The sequence below is a fragment of the Pan troglodytes genome, chromosome 4, assembly GCF_028858775.2.
Source record: "Pan troglodytes isolate AG18354 chromosome 4, NHGRI_mPanTro3-v2.0_pri, whole genome shotgun sequence".
Lineage (NCBI taxonomy): Eukaryota > Metazoa > Chordata > Mammalia > Primates > Hominidae > Pan > Pan troglodytes.
In genome coordinates, this window is record NC_072402.2 from 17362433 (window position 1) to 17377471 (window position 15039).

The following is a 15039-nucleotide window of genomic DNA, read 5'->3' on the forward strand; positions in this document are numbered from 1 at the left end:
ACTAAAAATACAAAAATTAGCCAGGCGTGGTGGCGCGTGCCTGTAGTCCCAGCTACTCGGGAGGCTGAGGCAGGAGAATTGCTTGAACCCAGAAGGCAGAGGTTGCAGTGATGGTGCCACTGCACTACAGCCTGGTGACAGAGCAGTCTCAAAAAACAAAAAGAAAAAAAGAAAAAAAAAAGGAAAATCCCAAACATCGCATCACCTCATTTGCAAAGATTCTACTATATGTCATGTGTTAATATAACACTAGTATCATATCTTAAAAGATATCAATAATTCCTTTATATTAATATCCATGTTCACATTTCTGGCTGTATCACAAATATCATAAATGTACCACCACTTTAAAATCTATTTTTTCTGCAAAGACTTTAAAGTGTCATACAAATGTCACTTTATTTTACTTTTTAAATTTGAATTTAAAGTCATTTTTTACCTAAGAACACAGTGACTTGGTGATGGGTGTATACCCACACTGTGGCAGGTGAGGTGGGGGTGGGGGTGGGGATGGAGAAGGGGAGACGACCACGCTAGCCGGTTTGGAAGACATAGAGGCGAAAAAGAGTTTGACTTTGCTCAAATTCTAGTCAAATACTTATTTATTGAGAGCTCCATACTCTGATCACTAAATAAGCCTGAGAACATACAAATTAAAGACAGAGGAAATCAGAACCAAGACTTAATGCTCTGAAATGTGTTCTCTTATTTGTTCAGCTGCCAAACAAACTGGCACCGGGGCCAGGACAATAGGTTTTCAGAGGAAAGCAAAAAAGTGGGCCATTTAGGAACTCTGGGGACAGTGGTTTGTTTTTTCAGTCCACCCACCCGCGTTCCCTTTAATTAAGCTGCATGTTGTTATCCCACACAACTGTGAATACAATGACAAAAAAATAGTGCCATAGGACCTAACTGTTAAAAAAATACAAGAATACAAAGTGGCTTAATTTGTGACCCTTAAAAATGCAGTCATTAACACAAAATTAGGCATAAAGCCATGTTATTCTGCAAGCTTTCAAAATTGGCAAAAAAATAAATTTAAAGAATGCTTTGCAACTGTCCCTCACAGCTTTTGATGGAATAGCTGCCATCAGCCCTAGTGGGCTGACTTCTCTCATATTTAATTTCTTCTACAAACACTGTGGTCAAATTGTCTTTATTTAGCAGTATTCCAACCAAGTGCAGCCAGCAAATTAGGGCAAACATCCAAAGAACTGTGGTTCTCTGTTTTTAGTCTTGATTAAATTATCCTCAGAAAAGTAAGAAAAGCATACAAATATGAAAACAAAATTAGCCTTGGTGACTCTTATGCCGTATCTCTGGATTTAAAAACGTGGGTTGGGGGGTGGGTGACTGTTCTGAAGGCATTTGGTTACAATGCTTCTGTGAGATTTATTTGGGAATATAATCTAAGCAGCACTGTATAGAGCAAATATAAAAGGAACACTGAATAAAGTATCAGACTTACTTAACTTTGTTAAATTTATACTACCAGAGAAGCCTTCTAAACTTAATATTTAATCACTTGATGCGCAAAGACTTTCATCCAAAATATCTCTATCTCTCAGGCTTTCCCTGTTCCTGACCCCCTCTTTTCTCCCGGTCTCTATAGAACAAAGTCTGTACAATTCCCCAGTCCGAAGCTCGAGTTATTAAAACTAAAGATATTACACCAAAAGGGCCTCCCCATCCAAAAAATTCAGCCACACTCACCATCTTCCTGTCCTCCAAGGGGCATTTCACCTTCAGTTTGGCTCTTGGGCCAAAATTCATATGGAAAACAACTGCCACACTGACCTTTTCCCCACAGCTAAAGACATGGAACAATAATGAACACCATTCCTGTGCTTTAAAAAGTGCCCGGTCGCCATGACAACCCCTTCCATTCTCGGGCTAATTAGTGTGGTGTGGTTGTAGGATTTGACACAGCCAGGGGAGGGGAGGGAGGGAGCGAGGAGCGGCCTCGAGATCCAGGCTCCCATTGCGATTGTGTCCCTGCCCCTTCCCAGTAACTTAACCAGGGGAGGGGGATCTATAGGCTGATTGTCGCCCCGGGCAACCCACCCTGCGATCACAATCACGAGGGGGGTAGATCTGGATTTCCATTGGTGGTTTTCTTTTCGGCTGCAATTTCCTTTTCTGGTGAATTGAATGTTCAAAGATGACACAGCTGGAGGCCGGACAAGGCACAACTTAAAGGCATTTCGCCTTATCAAAACTCTGCTACTGCGCTGCCTCCACTGGTAACTAACTAGTTTTCCAGAACCTGAGCTCACTCCAACAAAGACTGCCTGCAGTGTACCGACAGGGAAGTCTCGATGGCGACAAATAGGTTGGAGTTTGGAAGAAACAGCCTCTAACCAGGGCAATTACAGTCACTTGATCCATTTACTGAATATTTACTGAACACCTACTATGTGCAAGGTTTTGTAATTCATGATCAGGGAAGATTTTTTTCAAAAAGGTGGAAGCTGTGTTTTGTTTCCAAGGACCCTGCAATTTAGGAGGGTGGACAGGTACATCAGTACTTAGATAGCGGAAAGCCTAATATTAAACTATAATTAAAGATTAAAATTAAGTTCCTTGGAGAGAGAAAAATACTGAGGGGGCATGGGAAGTGCACAGATTTGAACTAGAGCTTGGACTCTTAAAATGCTGGAGGGAAGGGGCGTTCCCCACAGGAAAAAAAAAAAACAGGAAGAAAAGCCAAGAGGAACCTGGCAGGTTCAGTCAACAGGATGGGATGGAACAGAGGTGGAAGGACCTGGGTGGAAGATGGACGCATGGTTCTTGTATTCAAGATAAGAAGGAGTCACAAGGAGTCACTGGAGGCTCCCAGTAGAGACCAACGGGGTCAGATCTGTGCTGGGTAAGGATCCCCCCGGTGGCAGCAACAACACTAGGAACAAGAGCATCCCCAAATGGGCAGCAGCTGGGTATATTCTGATACCACGCACGTCATAAAAATGTCATGCAGCCAATAAGACCAAATGCAGGAGATTGAGACCATCCTGGCTAACAGGGTGAAACCCCGTCTCTACTAAAAATACAAAAACAAAATTAGCCGGGCGTGGTGGCGGGCGCCTGCAGTCCCAGCTACTCAGGAGGCTGAGACGGGAGAATGGCGTCAACCCGGGAGGCAGAGCTTGCAGTGAGCCAAGATTGTGCCACTGCACTCTAGCCTGGGCGACAGAGCGAGAAAACAACAACAACAACAAAAACAAACTGTAGCAGGGAGTGGCGATGGTTACTGGGTACAAAAAATAGAAAGAATGAATATTTAGTATCTGATAGCACAATAGGGTGACTATAGCCAATGATAATTTAGTTGCATATTTAAAAATAACTAAAAGTATAGCTGGATTGTTTGTGACACAAAGGATAAATGCTTGAGAGGATGGATACCCCATTTACCTGATATGATTATTACACGTCATATGCCTGTGTCAAAATACCTCATACATCCCATCAATACATGACAAAAATAAATTTAAAAAAATTTTTTTAAAAGAACAACATAGGGCAATTGGACAAAAAAAAAAAAAAAAGATCAAATTGAAGACATACCTATTGACTCTAGGGCCTTTCATGAGGTATTATTGAGTGAGAAAAACAAGCTAGAAAGAATCTTACTTAAAAAAAAATAAAGATGATCACTCCTCTCCAAAAATCCCTCCTCTAGCTACATATATGCGTATAAATGTAGTCATGTACCACATAATGATGTTTCAGTCAACGACAGACTACAGATATGGCGATGGTGCCGTAAGACTGAAATGCTATTTTTTTTTTTTGTTTTTTTTTGTTTTGAGACAGGGTCTCGCTGGGATTACAGGCATTTGTCACCACACCTGGCTAATTTTGTATTTTTAGTAGAGATGGGGTTTCTCCATGTTGGTGAGGCTGGTCTTGAACTCCCAACTTCAAGTAATCTGCCTGCCTCCGCCTCCCAAAGTGCTGGGATTACAGGCATGAGCCACCTCACCCAGCCTGGGGGTTTCTTTTTGAGGTGACGAAAATGTTCTAAAATTGACTCTGGTGATGGCTGCACATATCTGTAAAAAATTTTAAAACTCACTGAATCGCACATTTTAAATAAGGCAATTACATGACATAAGAACCATATCTCAAAAAAGCTGTTAAAAAAATTTTAAGTACATTAAGGCCAGGTGCGGTGGCTCACGCCTGTAATCCCAGCACTTTGGGAGGCCGAGGCAGGTGGATCACCTGAGGTCAGCAGTTCGAGACCAGCCTGACCAATATGGTGAAACCTTGTCTCTACTAAAAATACAAAAATCAGCCGAGTGTGGTGGCATGCGCCTGTAGTCCCAGCTACTTGGGAAGTTGAGGCAGGAAAATTGCTTGAACCCAGGAGGCAGAGGTTGCAGTGAGCTGAGATCGCACCACTGCACCCCAGCTTGGGCAACAGAGTGACACTCCGTCTCGAAAAAAAAAAAAGTACATTAAGTACCAGTCTAACACTGAGGCATTTAAAATGGACAAGAAATGGATGGAAGAGAAAGTTTGCACCCTGGAGACAGGACGAAATCTATGTAGTTTTAATGTATACTTTGGATAATTTAATCCTACCAAAAATAAGTAGAAATACTTATTTCCATACAATCTGAAAAATACTATTTCAGAATGCCTAGATGATTAATAATGATTAATAACAGGGCACACTAAACCCTCTACAAAAATCACTTACAGGCAAACCTTACCTCCTGCAGCTTATTTAGATAAAGGACAACAGAGGTGCTGACAAACAGGGACACCAAGAGCAGGGAGGGTGCTTCTCAATGAAGACAGAAATGCATTTATTTATGTATCAATGAATCCAATTGCCCTGAACATTACCGAGCCTTCCATAATTTCATGAACAGTGCATGACAATAAGAAGTATGACAGTGGATTTGGAAACAGCCATTTGCCTATGGTAAGGGGACATTCAATCTGTGCTTATTTAATGAAAGAAAATACAGTGAGTTTATTATCCGTGGACCATTAAAGTTATAATGTTTTTCAGCATTTGAGAAACTCGCAAAAACCAACCAAGGCATCCTGAGAAGAGCCCAGGAAGACGTGGCTGGGGGTGGTAGGAATCCAGCTTGTCACACAGGAGCCATGGGTTTTTCCAGAGTCAGCCAAGATTTTAGGGAAAAGCCATTTTGTAGATGACGAGACTGGAAATTAGGAAGGCAAAATGACTTGTTCAAACCGGTTTTTTTTTTATTTTTTTGAGATGAAGTCTCACTCTTGTCACCCAGGCTGGAGTGCAGTGGTGTGATCTTGGCTCACTGTAACCTCTGCCTCCCAGGCTCAAGCAATTCTCCTGCCTGAGCCTCCCAAATGGGTAGCTGGGATTACAGGCATGTGTCACCACACCTGGCTAATTTTGTATTTTTAGTAGAGATGGGGTTTTCCCATGTTGGCCAGACTGGTCTTGAACTCCTGACCTCAGGTGATCCACCCACCTCAGCCTTCCAAAATGCTGGGATTACAGGCTTGGGCCACCATGCGCGGCCTTAAACTGGTTTTAACATTTGCTTAAATCAAGAAGTTAAAAAGTAAGTCTCAAAGAGCTTTGCGTTCCTGAAAACTAGCATGTAAATCAAACTCGTATGCATCAAACCTATTTTCCTACTGACACATTATAAAACTGGGAAATATTACCATGGGATATAACTTTGAAAGGAATGAAAACTTCTTTAGGGAAAAGATTAAGTGGAACCTAGGCAGAGAATGTGGTCTATAAGGTATCATTCCCAGTGGCAATCCGTCTTCTGGAAACACAGACATTCTCTGGAGATTTAAGCACAAGGAACATTCTTAGAGATCAACTTGTCAGGTACTGACTTGGTCTAATACAGGCGACTTAAAGATCACAATTTTAAGGGCCACGACCACATCGATAAGAAATCAGTTTGCTACATTGTGAGTTCAGCCAAACATCTGCATATGGAAGCAACTAGAGAATAAAGAAGAGCTTTTAGAAAATCAAATTGCAAACTGAGCAAATCCAACTCTGGCTACTCCCATAAACACAGACAATCATCAGCGGACCATATCCTTACTTCGCATATCAACCTCTGATCACTGACAAACAATTCAACTGTTCTTTGACCCACGGGGGATTTAACTCCATTTGCATCTCATACTGAGAGGTGACAGCATGCTGGCAGTCCTGAGAGCCCTCGCTTGCTCTCGGCACCTCCCCTGCCTGGGCTCCCACTTTGGTGGCATTTGAGGAGCCCTTCAGCCCCCTCACTGCACTGTGGAAGCCCCTTTCTGGTCTGGCCAAGGCTGGAGCCCACTCCCTCAGCTTGCAGGGAGGTGTGGAGGGAGAGGCACGAGCGGGAACCGGGGCTGCGTGCAGCGCTTGCGGGCCAGCTGGAGTTCCGGGTGGGCGTGGGCTTGGTGGGCCCCACACTCGGAGCAGCCAGCCAGCCCTGCTGGCCCCGGGCAATGGGGGACTTAGCACCTGGGCCAGTGGCTGCGGAGGGTGTACTGGGTCCCCAGGCAGTGCCAGCCCACCAGCGCTGTGCTCTGTTTCTCGCTGGGCCTTAGCTGCCTTCCCGTGGAGCAAGGCTCGGGACCTGCAGCCCGCCATGCCTGAGCCTCCCACCCACTCCATGGGCTCCTGTGCGGCCGGAGCCTCCCTGACGAGCACCACCCCCTGCTCCATGGCGCCCAGTCCCATCGACCACCCAAGGGCTGAGGAATGCGAGCGCACGGTGCAGGACTGGCAGGCAGCTCCACCTGCAGCCCTGGTGCGGGATCCACTAGGTGAAGCCAGCTGGGCTCCTGAGTCTGGTGGGGACGTGAAGAGTATTTATATCTAGCTCAGGGATTGTAAATACACCAATCAGCACCCTGTGTTTAGCTCAAGGTTTGTGAGTGCACCAATCGACACTGTGTATCTAGCTGCTCTGGTGAGGACGTGGAGAACCTTTATGTCTGGCTCAGGGACTGTAAATAGACCAATCGGCACTCTGTATCTAGCTCAAGGTTTGTAAACACACCAATCAGCACCCTGTGTTTAGCTCAACGTTTGTGAGTACACCAATCGACACTATCTAGCTGCTCTGGTGCGGATGTGGAGAACCTTTATGTCTAGCTCAAGGATTGTAAATACACCAATCGACACCCTGTGTTTAGCTCAAGGTTTGTGAGTGCACCAATCAACACTCTGTATCTAGCTGCTCTGGTGGGGCCTTGGAGAACCTGTGTGTCCAAACTCTGTATCTAACTAATCTGATGGGGACGTGGAGAACCTTTGTATCTAGCTCAGGGATTGTAAACGCACCAATCAGCGCCCTGACAAAACAGGCCACTTGGCTCTACCAATCAGCAGGATGTGGGTGGGGCCAGATAAGAGAATAAAAGCAGGCTGCCGGAGCCAGCAGTGGCAACCCACTCGGGTCCTCTTCCACACTGTGGAAGCTTTGTTCTTTCACTCTTTGCAATAAATCTTGCTACTGCTCACTCTTTGGGTCCATGCTGCTTTTATGAGCTGTAACACTCACCACGAAGATCTGCAGCTTCACTCCTGAGCCCAGCGAGACCACGAGCCCACCGGTAGGAACGAACAACTCCAGACGTGCTGCCTTAAGAGCTGTAACACTCACCGCGAAGGTCTGCAGCTTCACTCCTGAGCCAGCGAGACCACGAACCCACCAGAAGGAAGAAACTCCCGAACACATCTGAACATCAGAAGGGACAGACTCTAGACGCGCCACCTTAAGAGCTGTAACACTCACTGCGAGGGTCCGTGGCTTCATTCTTGAAGTCAGTGACACCAAGAACCCACCAATTCCGGACACAATACCCCCTCCTTGGGTGCCTGCTAAGGGCAGGTGTCTGAGCATGAGATGACACACCACAGTGGACAAGGGACACACTGGTAACATGTGGCACTGTATCCCAAGGATGATGCCCTGCATGTGACAATGTATATAATAACGACTGCTTCTGCTTTAATAACAAATATCAAATACAGTGTGACAACTCCTTGGGTGCTTCTGAATACATGTTATAATTTATTTCTAGAGTGGATCCTTTCCTATCTTTTTTGGAGAGAATTTACTCAAGGTCTAAAACTTTCATGTGATCACAATGTCTTGAAGATTATGTAAAAGTAAACAATTATTTTAATCAACTAAAAATATTTATTTGGGCCAGACACGGTGGCTCATGCCTATAATCCCAGCACTTTGGGAGGCTGAGGTGGGTGGATCACCAGAGGTCAGGAGTTCAAGACCAGCCTGACCAACATGGAGAAACCCTATCTCTACTAAAAATATAAAAATTAGCCAGGCATGGTGGTACATGCCTATAATCCCAGCTACTCAGGAGGCTGAGGCAGGACAATCACTTGAACCCAGGAGGCGGAGGTTGTAGTGGGCCGAGATTGTACCACTGCACTCCAGCCTAGGCAATAAGAGTGAAACTCGGTCCCTAAAGAAATGTGTGTGTCTGTGTGTGTGTGTGTGTGTGTGTGTGTGTGTATGTATGTATTAGAAGCCTCCCATAGACTAAGCACCCACACAAATAACTAATGGTGTGGGATGTCCAAGAGCAAACCCAGTCCCTGCTCTGCCCTGACAAATGCAGGCCCTTCCCAGATTAGATCTGCTTAGGATGCAAAATGGTAGAGAGCCCGAGATCTGGCAACACAGGAGATCCTCTGAGCCCCGACAAACAGCCCCAGAAAGCCAAACAAAGGAGCTGAGCATCACACCAACAATAAGTCAACTGCCTTTACTGCCTTAACTTGGGAGCTTATTAAAAGAATTTTTTGAAGACTTTATGTCTTGTAAGACCAACCTCCACATTGCTAGACTATTTCTCAAAGTGAGTGGTACTGCATTCAAAATTTAGAGTTCTACTTTTCCACTATTTTATTTTTATTTTATTTTATTTTAATTTAATTTTTGAGACGGAGTCTCGCTCTGCCGCCCAGGCTGGAGTGCAGTGGTGCAATCTCAGGTCACTGCAACCTCTGCCTCCCAGGTTCAAGCAATTCTCCTGCCTCAGCCTCCCGGGTAGCTGGGATGGGAATATAGGCACGTGCTACCACACCCAGCTAATTTTTTGTATTTTTAGTAAAGACGGGGTTTCACCGTGTTAGCCAGGATGGTCTCCACCTCCTGATCTTGTGATCCGCCCGCCTTGGCCTCCCAAATTGCTGGGATTACAGGTGTGAGCCACTGTGCCCAGCCTCCACATTGTATTCTTTAATGGCACCTGACCTACTTTAAATGAAATACTTTAAACTTTACATTCATAGTGGGTCTGCAACTGAGGGACTCATCGCACAGTTCATATTGTGGAGATTAGTACACCACTATCTTAAGAAACATAAAATATGTGAATTATGTAATAAGAAAAGCCATTACATAATTCATTACATGAATACTGTATGTGTGGGGCAGGGGGCACTGCTACAGAGAGGATTTAAAATATTAGGTATATTTGTATTTGCATTTCCATTATGGGATATACCTCTACCCCATTTAACTTTAAAAATAAACAACCTTATCTTCTGATAACCCCTCTTCAACTTTAAGAAGTTAAAGACTCCATAAGAATTACCCAAAGACAATTACGCTACATAACAAAATATCATTCCCAGTCCTGTAACTACTAAGAAAGCCTCACCACAAGACTCCCATCCCCTCCTCTTGCTGATTCACAAAGAACTCTGCAAGGAATCTCAGTCTATTTGCTTTCTTTGCTACAATAAACTCTCAAGAGTGGTGAATAAATATTCTCAGATAAGAAGTTTATCATGCTTTGAACAATGTTCAAAAGCATTGTAACTAAAGCAGCAATATAACTTTCCTGACCTTGAACAGAAGGTAAATAAAAGTCACTTCAACTGGCGACAAAAGTCCTTTGTACTTACATCAGTCATTTCACTCCGGGGCTGTTAAACACTTTACACAGTGGTTGCTACTTGCTAATTTTCACATTTTTAGAAAAGAGGCAGAAACTGATTTCCCCTAGAGAAGAGGCAACCCCCGCAGGTGAGGAACAGGAAGGTAGTAAGCAGGGCCTGACTGGCGAGCAAGCTGTAAGTCAGTCCTGGAGGTCAGATTGCAGGGTCTGGAAATTTCTCACTCACCAAGTACAACCTTCAACCCACATACCCGCTGAGACTAAGTACAGCTGTCACCCTGAGCAAGGACACTCACACTCTGTTACAGCTGCAGGCGCTTACCTCGGACCCACACAAACCTCAACTACCTAATGGGAAAGAAAACATTGGAACATAAATAACATGCACACATACATGTCAATCTTTCTAAGGGATAGCTCTGGTTGTATCACAGCCCTGTTCACACACAGCCAGCACATGCCAGTTTAAGACAAAGGCTTCGATTTCCCATTCAAGGTCCTCACAGTATGGCTCCAATTTACCTTCCCAGTCAATACGCCCTTATACAAATCCTACCTTTTAGTCCAACCATAGATCACTCTACTTGTTTCTTGACTAAAATGCTCACTTCCTGTCTTCACCTCAGCTGAAACTGGCCTCTCCACCTGAAATGTACCATCTATTGAGCCTGATGGATCTTTTAGGTGTCTCTCAAATGCTCCCTCCTGCGTAAAACTGTCCTGATGCATCCCACAGGTGCCATCCGTGATGCTCTCACCCCTAGGTTCCCAGCACACGCTGTACTTGAATGAGGATGTGACCCCTGGTCACGCTCTTTTTCATGTTAAGCATGTCCACGTGAACTCCCCATTAAATTACACATTCTTGCAGGGGAGCAGCTGAATTCTATGAATGTCTGAGTTCACTACATTGCCTGGTGTGTCACCCTACGTATCAGATACACTCTCACTTATGCTGGTATATTTGCATGAACAAAATTGTGCTTCTGTTTACAGCTGTTTCTAATATATTTGTTTAATTAGCATTAAATAGGTTTTGCCTCTCTTACAGATTTTGGAGAAATGAAAATGTTTTTTGCTTTTTAAAAAGTATGTCATCTACACAACTATAATCAAATGATTTTTGAGCAATGTGCAAAGGCAATTAGAGAAAGGATAGTCTTTCTAACAAATGGTGCTAGAATAATTGGACAGCAATATCCAAAGATATAATCTAGATGTGGACATTACAACTTTCACAAGAATTAAGTAAATCATAGACCTATGTATGTAATGTAAATCACAAAACTATAAAACTCCTAGATGATAACATAGGAAATAATCTAGGTGGCTTTGGGGATAACTTTGATACAACAACAAAAGAATGTTCCCTTAAGGAAAAAATAGATGTGTAGGATTTCATTAAAATTAAAAACCTTCTTCTGAGAAAGATGCTGTTAAGGCAATGAAAGACAAGTAACAGACTGAAAAATATTTGGAAAATACACACTAAGAAAGACTATCGAAAATTTACAAAGAACACTTAAAACTAAACAATATGAAAATCCAATTTTTAAAATAAGCAAAAGATCTGAAGAGACACTTCACCAAAGAAGATAGGCTAATAAGCATATGAAAAGATATCACCTGTCGTTGGGGAATTACAAATTAAAACAGGCCAGGCGTGGTGGCTCACGCCTGTAATCCCAGCACTTTGGGAGGCCGAAGCAGGCGGATCACGAGGTCATAAGGTCAGGAGATCGAGACCATCCTGGCTAACACAGTGAAACCCCGTCTCTACTAAAAATACAAAAAAAAAAAAATTAGCTGGGCGTGGTGGTGGGCACCTGTAGTCCCAGCTACTGGGGAGGCTGAGGCAGGAGAATGGTGTGAACCTGGGAGGCAGAGCTTGCAGTGAGCCAAGGTTGCGCCACTGCACTCCAGCCTGGGCGACAGAGCGAGACTCTGTCTCAAAAAAAAAGAAAAAAAATTAAAACGATAATGAAGTACCACTACATACTTATTAGAATGCTTAAAATCCAGAAAATTGACAATATCAAATGCTAGCAAAAATGTGGAGCAACAAGAACTCTCACCCAGAATTGGCAGGAATGCAAAATGGTGCGGTCAATTTGGAAGACAGTTTCTTAAAAGCTGAACACAGTCTTAACACATGATCCAGCGACTGCCCTCTGAGGTATTTTCCCATTTAGGCAAAAACTTACATCCACACAAAAATCTGCATATGAATGTTTATAGCAACTTTGTTCGTAACTGCCAAAAACTGGAAGCAATCAAGACATCCTTCAACAGGTGAATGGACAAAGAAACTACAGTATATCCATACAATGAAATATTATTCAAAAGCTATCAAGCCACAAAAAGATGCGAGGAACCTCAAGTGCATACATAGTGCTAGGTGAAAGATGTCAGTCTGAAATGGCTATATACTATTTGACTCCAATTATATGACATCCAGAAAGAGACAAAACTTCAGAGACAGTAGAACAATCAGTGGTTGCCAGGGGTCGGGGTAAGGATGAAGAACTAAAGCACAGAGGAATTTTAGGGAAGTGACACTATTCTGTGTGATACTGTAATGGTGGATACATGACATCACGCATTTGTCAAAACTCGTGGAACTTTAGAGCACAAGAATAAACCTTCAGGGAAACCAAGAAATAATGTAGATTGTCACAAGAGAATCTAAATGAATCGACCTCACTAAACAGGGTGGGGGGAAAGATGCTGACTTAAATAACTCTGGAAACATATAGAGTCTATAAGACTAAAAGCATAAAGAACTGCATTTAAGCACTGTACTATAGTTGATAAAGTTGTTTGCCCCAGGGGTATGGAGTCACAACTCTTGATATTACTGTACATGTACACTGGAATTAAACAAAAAAATGAATGGCAGATGATGGGAGCCAGGTTTCTTACTGTTGGAGCGAGAATTTTGCAAGAAAACCTAAATAAAACCCATTCTGTCCAACTGGATTTGATTTACTGTCACGAAAACAGCACAGAAAATGTCAGGGTCCTGACACTGGTTCAAATATGACTCTAAAGGAAGCCAGCATAAGGTCCAAGTAGTCCTCACAATGTGTTTCTAGAGAACATGCCCAAAACGCAGCTCGATACCCAGTTTTTTTTTTTAATGACTCACATGACGCAACTGGAATGTGTTTCTGTGGGGGTTCCACTGCAAGACGTCATGAAGTAACCCTTCAGTATAGTGTTTAATGAGGAGGGATGCAAAAGAAATTGGGAGATTACAGCCATCTCTTTTTCCCCACTAACTAATTTGTTGTTGTTAAATGAAAAAATAATACATGCAAAGGATCTGGGTGTATATGTGCATATATAATACATACACATACATACATATACAAAAAAGCATCTGCCATAAAAACCCCACAGCTCTCCTGGGGAAGACCATTCGTACTAGTTTCCTGTGTCTCCTTCAGGCCCAGTCAATGCATGTATAAACACAGTATGCATGTGTGTGTATATGCACGCTCACATGTGTGTGCAGATAAATACACACATTGCTTTTTTTAAAAATGCAAATAAAAGTGTTCCACATTTTGCTTCTCTTACCTAACAGAATCTTAGAGACAGTTAACCTGTCAGGATATACAGTTCTCTCACCTTCTTCTTCTTTTTTTTTTTTTTTTTTGAGACAGAGTCTTCCTCTGTCATCCAGGCTGGAGTGCAGCGGCATGATCTCAGCTCACTGCAACCTCAGCCTCCCGGGTTCAAGCGATTCTCCTGCCTTAGTCTCCTGAGTAGCTAGGATTACAGACATGCATCACCATGCCTAGCTAATTTTGCTAATTTTTGTATTTCTAGTAGAGACGGGGTTTCACCATGTTGGCCAGGCTGGTCTCGAACTCCTGACTTTGTGATCTGCCCGCCTTGCCCTCCCAAAATGCTGGGATTATAGAGGCGAGCCACTGCGCCCAGCCAAAATACTACATCTTAAATTGAAAATCGAGTAATAAAAATAGCAACTACCCAGCCCTTGAACAGGGGCTATGTTTCTACCATTGAACTGAGCACTTTACATGTGCCCACTTAATCTTTACAACTACTCTATGAATTAAATCAGTCCATGATGATAAAATTAAGTGTGTGATATACATTTTTAAAAAAGCAATCGTGTGGGAAATGCTCTCAGCTAATATTTCCATAACACTCTACAATTTCCAAAGTACTTTACCTACAATTTGCTCTATCACCCTGTGAGGTGGGTAGGGCAGCCATTAATTAGCATTTTCATTAAATAGGGTCAAAGAATGTTGTGTGACCTGAGTCATATCATACAGCAATTACCAGGCCAGAGGAGCAACAGGTACCCCCCCTTTTTTTTTTTTTGTGAGGCGGAGTCTCGCTCTGTCACCCATGCTGGAGTGCAGTGGCGTGATCTTGGCTCACTGCAGCCTCCACTTCCTGGGTTCAAGCGAATCTCCTGCCTCAGCCTCCCAAGTAGCTAGGATTATAGGCGCATGCTGCCACACCAGGCTAATTTTTGTATTTTCAGTAGAGACAGATGACCATGTTGGCCAGGCTGGTCTCAAACTTCTGACCTCAAGGTGATCCACCCGCCTCAGCCTCCCAAAGTGCTGGGATTACAGGTGTAAGCCACCGTGCCCAGCCCACTCAAGTCTTTTAACATTAAATCCTTGCAGATCATGCCAGATCTCCCCTAGAGTGCAGTAGCACATCTGCTGACTGACAAGTTTACGTCCAAAGTGATACCATATTAGTGGCCACTATGGTCATCTGTGGATGATCATCAAGTCAGCATGGTTCCATTCTGGCACATAGGTTGGTTTGTATGTATGGATCTCTATGGTGGTGGTGGTGATGGTGGTAACAGCAGTACTAACACCACTAGTAGTAACAGTACAAGTAGTACTTCCAGCAGCAACATTAGTGGCAGAGGAATAACAAAAGCTATCATGTACCAAGGGCTTACTGTGTCAGCTTTCATTTAATTTTAGCAACTCTATGAGGTAGATATTATTGTCATCCCCATTCTACAGATGCATAACCTGAAGTGCAGGGTGGTTAATTAACTGTCTAGGGTCACAAGGCTCATGCTTAATTAACACAGCTGAGCTTCAAATCCAGGCATCGTGACAGCCAAGCCAG

The 15039-nt window shown here is 43.4% G+C and overlaps 1 protein-coding gene across 1 annotated transcript in view; it reads right to left on the bottom strand.

The window, feature by feature from the left end:
- Positions 1–15039, bottom strand: part of MYO10 (myosin X) — a 270984-nt gene that overhangs the window by 46242 nt on the left and 209703 nt on the right. The window lies entirely within an intron of this gene.